Consider the following 6,235-nt stretch of genomic DNA (forward strand, 5'->3'; position numbering starts at 1 on the left):
TCCAAAAGAAGGGGGAGGATGGCACTGCCTGCCACCTGCATTCAACTGCCCAGGTTAGAGGTAAGTTAACACAAACACAGAAATGTAAGAGTAACAGAGACTGAATCCGGAATATTTGTGTCTCTTTTTCCACGTGGCAACTCAAACCATTTTATACAATAATATATATGTATAGATCCAAACCTTCATGGCAGCATGTACAGGTTGGACCCTGGAAATAGTTTTACAAGGAGTCAAAATTCCCAGCCATTGTCCAAGGTCCAAGATCCCTGCATTTTCCTCATTCTAGTGTTTCAGAGAGTGGACAAAGAGACCAACATTTACTTAACCTTCCCCTTTTATTTGGCATTGGATTATTTCCTGTTTTCATGATTACAAAAACTTCTGCATACATTATGTCCTTATGTATATTTTGTACTCAAATATATACACAAACGTACAAGTATTATATAGGTACTACAGGTATTATGTATTCTAACAGTATTTACAATCATGAATGTGTGTATATATTAGAGATATTAGCTTATGGGAATGAGCATCTATCAGAAAATTTTCCTGAAATGAAATTGTTCTCTCCAGCAGCAGTTACTCATGAATCCTTCCTCCTTGCAGAGTCCTCTCCAGCACTGGGTACTCACGGGTCCATCCTCCCTACAGAGTCCTCTCCAGCACTGGGTACTCATGAGTCCAGCCTCTCTCCAGAGTCCTCTCCAGCACTGGGTACTCATGAGTCCATCCTCTCTCCAGAGTCCTCTCCAGCACTGGGTACTCACGGGTCCATCCTCTCTCCAGAGTCCTCTCCAGCACTGGGTACTCATGAGTCCATCCTCTCTCCAGAGTCCTCTCCAGCACTGGGTACTCATGGGTCCATCTTTCCTGCAGAATCCTCTCCGGTACTGGTTATTCGTGAGTCCATCCTCCCTCCAGACTCTTCTCCAGCACTTGTTACTCACGAGTCCATCTTCTCTCCGGAGTCCTCTCCAGCACTGGATACTCATGAGTCCATTCTCCCTGCAGAGTCCTCTCCAGCACTGGATACTCATGAGTTCATCCTTCCTGTAGAGTCCCCTCCATCACTTGTTACTCACAAGTCCATCCTCTCTCCAGAGCCTTCTCCAGCACTGGTTACTTGCTAGTCCATCCTTCCTGCAGAGTCCTCTCTAGCACTGCTTACTCACAAGCCCATCCTTGCTGTACAGTCTTCTTCAGCATTGGTTACTCACGAGTCCATCCTTCCTGCAGAGTCCTTCCCAGCACTGGTGGTTACTCAAGAGACCATCTTTCCTGTAGAGTCCAACTCCAGCACTGGTTAATCAAGAGTCCATTCTTCCTCCAAAGTCTTCTCCAGCACTGGTTACTCAGAATTCCTTCCTCCCTCCAGAGTCCTCCCCAGCACTAGGTACTCAGGAGTTCACCCTCCACCCAGAGTCCTCTCCAGCACTGAGTACTCAGGAGTCCACATTTCCTGCAGAGTCCTCTCCAGCACTAGATACTCAGGAGTCCATCCTCCCTCCAGAGTCCTCCCCAGCACTAGGTACTCATGAGTGCACCCTCCATCCAGAGTCCTCCCCAACACTAGGTACTCACAAGTCCACCCTCCATCCAGAGTCCTCTCCAGCACTGAGTACTCATGAGTCCACTTTTCCTGCTGAGTCCTCTCCAGCACTAGGTACTCGGGAGTCCATCCGTCCATCCTCCCTCCAGAGTCTTTGCCAGCACTGGTTATTCAGGAGTCTCTCCTTCCTACATTTTCCTAGATCACCACCTGGCCCTGTTCTAGCTGTCAGGACACATGCAGGCCTCTGAGAGGATCCTGTCACATTGATTATTTGCTATTTTATAAAATTACTAGACTTATTAATTACTATTTCTAAAAGTATGTGCCTGTTATTTTTATAATGTTAAGTGTTCAGTCTGTGAGTGTGCAGTGCTTGGCATATAATATTTGCTGTGCTGTCTGTGCTGGTGAGTACTGGTCCAAGTGGTTGCAATTTGTTAACTCTTTTCTTCTCCTCACAAATCCATGTGATGGGTTCTCTTGTCTTGTTTTACAAATGAGAGAGAAAGCAGAAGCACAGAGTAATCAGGTAGTTTGCCCAAGGCCTGCCGTTGGCATTGGGCCACCTGCTGCCAAGCCCGCATGCTTCACCACTGACCTGTGCTTTATAAATTCCTGGTAAGACACACTGCAACCCTCAGTTACTGGGGAGGTTTTGATTCACTGAAATGTGTGGAGATGTTCCTAAGTTAATTGGCTTATAAAAGTTATTTAACAGAAAGATAAAGCTGTTGGCACCCCTACAGAAAATAGTTCTAGAATTTGTTATCCTATTAAATGGATGCGACTCCATTTTTTGTTGATGAGTTGGGGATCTTAGCTCTTTTACATATTGAGTTACTTCAGGAAAGTTACTTTACTTCTCTGTGCCTAATTTTCCTCTTCTCTAAAACAGAAAAAACAAAGAAAGAAAAAAACAAAACAAAATAAAATGTTGAGGCAGGAGAATCGCTTGAACCCACTGAATCCAGGAGGCGGAAATTGCAGTGAGCCAAGATTGCACCACTACACTCCAGCCTGGGTGACAGAGCTAGACTCCATCTAAAAATAAAAAATAAATACATAAAATAAAAGAACCTACTCCATGAGTTTTTCGTGAAAATTAAATGAGTAAGTACCTTTAAAAGTTTAGCAAAATACATGGCATATAGTAAATGCTCATTAAGCATTTGTGTGTTTAATGGACTTCAGATTCCACTGTACAGTATCACAGTCATGATAATTAGCTGTATAGCTCACACATGACCTTTAATATCCATGTGAACCATCATTTTTTCCAATCAGCTGTGAAGGAAATTGGCTCAAGGGAGTTAATAGTCCAGCTAATATCACAAACCTATTATTATCCAAAGGGAATAGAAAGCGCGTATAGACTTTTTCGCTCTAGTTTTGTGGCCTAAGAGATTGGGCGTGCAGAAAGGTTTACCTGTGACTTTTTCAGCGACATGTTTAGGTGTTCACTAGAGAGATGAAAACCAGTCTCTTTTTGTGTATTCATTTGGTTGGTTTCCATTTTTTGGGGGGGGGTGGGGGGAATTGGCGTTCCCGTCTTACTGAATGTTTACGGTCTAGCTGCCCTTACGGATTTCCATAACCAGCCCTCAGGCCTGAAATACAGCGATCCCGCTGTCAGCAGCGAGCCCAGAGCAAGATCCGGGCATGGAGCCTGGTGTTTCTGCAGCCGGGCAGCCCAAGCATAGCCTCTCCCTGGAGCAGGAAGGAGAAGCTCCTTCTGTACCTTTACCAGGAGCACATCCATGCTGTTCTGAAAGCAAACCTGTGCTGGACACCTGCAGGTTCCAGAAGGTACAGCGTCCCAGGCTTCCTGCCCTTCTGGGATCAGGCCTCATGGCTCAGACCTTTGCAAGGTTGTCCTGTGAGGCTCCCAGACCTTTGTGGAGCAGGGCACATGGCCGAGCGCTCCATTCCCGTTTCTTGTTCCTCTTCATGAATATCTTCCTTCCTAGGCCGTTTCCAGATTTCCTGTCTCTGCCCCCACCATTTCTTCTTTCCAAGCTACTGAGATATAGCTTGGAACCTCTTCTGCAATGTGAGTGCAGAACCTCTTCTGCAATGTGAATGTCCCAGACCCCACCCCAGCTGCCAATGCCAGGGAGGAATTTTCTGTGGCAGGTGGAGGCTTGGTGTGTGTGACGGTCTCAGAGGCGGCTGGCCAAGGCCTGGGAGAAAGGAGAGGGTAGGCCAGAAAGGAAGCTGGGGTGGGTGGACAGGGACCCTCCCTTCCAAAGTGCAGCTCTTTATCTCATACAATATCTACAATAAAGCCCATCCCTTCTCAAGAATTCCCTTTTGAGTGTGTAGAAAACATGAGCGGTTCATCTTCTCTTTAAAGGTGACCACATTGACCCAGTGCTCTGCCTTTGTTTTGCTGAAGACACTCCCACACCGTCCACCATGACAGAAGTCACAGCACAAGCATCGTCATGACTCAGCCAAGGGACCAAGGTGGTTCCCTGTATTGCCCAAGCAGCATAAAACCTCAGTGAGGCCCCTCCCTCAATAACAGCTTGAGTCCCCAAACTCCTAGAACACTACTGTACTAACAAGAGTATTTCTTATTATCAACAGGACTAACTTATTTTAGCTCTCCATAATCTGATTTAAAATATACTTTTCTCCCTCTTTTCCAAGGAACGAATCGATTCTATTTCACTGTCTTTCCTCTGACTTCTGAAAGGCCAGGAGCCAAAATAGAACGTTCAATATCATATGTCCAGGTCTGCAACTGCACGCTCATCGCAGTGAACTCCCTGAAGAGGAATAACACTGTTTAATTCCAAAACACATTGTATTTTTATATTTTTCATCTACTAATGAAGAAACGACAAGTGCATTTAGCATCATGAGCTCCAACATGATGAGATGAACTGGAATGCCCAGAATGGTCAGCACCTTACCTCTGTCCATGGGGACACCAAGCTCTTCTGCTCTGGAAAACACACAGCGTTTGGCAATGAGAGTAATGTGTTTGGCATAAAGAGGTGCTGCTTTGTAAAACATTTTAATTTGCCAGGAATGAGTCAAAGATTTCATTTAGTCACTTGTCACGAATTCAACACAGACTCGTGATAAAATGCTGAGCCGTCTTTCCCGCATTACTCAGAGGCCTCTGCTGTGTGAGTCTTCTGGGGCAGTCACGATTGGTTTCTCAACCCCACCTGCATGTGGTTCACGCCCCCTCCAGCCTCCTCTTAGTGAATGTTTTGGGAATCCCAGGTGGGTGGCTCAATTAGAGGCCGGGAGAGGAAACTCCCCACGGGAGAAATAAATAGCCTTAATGAATGAAATCAAAGTTCCCTTGACACAGAATCCATAGGCCTGGATAGTCTGTCAATAAGTTAAACAATGATATAGTAACTGTGTTATCAAGATCCTGAACGATGCTTGGATTATTACCTCCACCGGCTCACACATGGCCAGAAATGAAGGTGATGTCATCCTTCAATTGTGTTAGTATAAAGGAAGTAGCAATAGTATCTCAGTGGTCTGTAACTCCACTACAAATTTTTGCTTCTTATAAAAGAGTAGAAATCGGTGCAGTTGGCAGTTGGTCTGTCTGTTGGGCAGGGTGGACGGTGAGATTTTATATTAATTATTTGCTTATTTGTTAGGTGTAGGTTGCAAGTAATGGAAGTCCAACTCAAACAGCTTTTGGTCAAAAGTTAAGAGAATCTCTGCACCATTGTACACCCAGACCCTGGGAGGGGCAGAGGCATGAGTGGGCATCCCGGCCAGTCTGGGACTTGGCTTTGTATTTTACAGTACACGGCTGCCCAGAGTGCTTACCGACTGATAGAGTGATCTGGCATTCTTTTTCCGTCATATCCAAACGTCCCAGAGAAACTCATCCTTGGAAGTGAAGCCTGGATGGATGGAACAGGCCGAGGAGGGACTGAAGGGCAGAGAAGCAGGGTATGACAGCTGACTTAGGTGGGCCCACTTAACTCATTCCTGGGCCAGGCCACAGCGGCCAGGTGGGGTTGCAGCAGGCAAAAACTGGGCAGGTTCTGTAGCACTTCCTAAGACAGAAATTCTGGAGAAAAAATTACCAAGATGCACAACAGAAAAAAGGTTTCGGGCAACGTCTTACGGATCCTGCAGTTTATAAAGCTCTCTCTCATACTTTTCCATTGGATTGCCACTCTGTAAAATGCAGGATTTACACTGTCCTCCTTTTAGAAATGAAAAGACGAAGTCTTCGTTAAAAATCTAGCTCTTTGGATTTCACATTTCAGAAAATTTTAGTTTATTAAATAGGGCAAGAAGTGAAATCATGATTCGTAATGTAAAAAATGCAGAGGAGGAGGGAATGTTTTCCAATGTGTCTGAACCCACTAGAGTAAGGATTATGAGAGTTCGCAGGGCAAGGACCACACGCTATGAACACATAATGGGTCTTTCAGAGAGTAACAGCTTCCCTGAGACGCAGCGTAACATTCTTTTTTTTTTTTTTTTGAGACGGAGTCTCGCTCTGCCTCCCGGGCTGGAGTGCAGTGGCCGGATCTCAGCTCACTGCAAGCTCCGCCTCCCGGGTTTACGCCATTCTCTCGCCTCAGCCTCCCGAGTAGCTGGGACTACAGGTGCCGCCACCTCGCCCGGCTAGTTTTTTGGATTTTTTAGTAGAGACGGGGTTTCACCTTGTTAGTCAGGATGGTC

This window comes from Trachypithecus francoisi, unplaced genomic scaffold, assembly GCF_009764315.1.
Source record: "Trachypithecus francoisi isolate TF-2019V2 unplaced genomic scaffold, Tfra_2.0 Lachesis_group2, whole genome shotgun sequence".
In the NCBI taxonomy this organism is placed as follows: Eukaryota; Metazoa; Chordata; class Mammalia; order Primates; family Cercopithecidae; genus Trachypithecus; species Trachypithecus francoisi.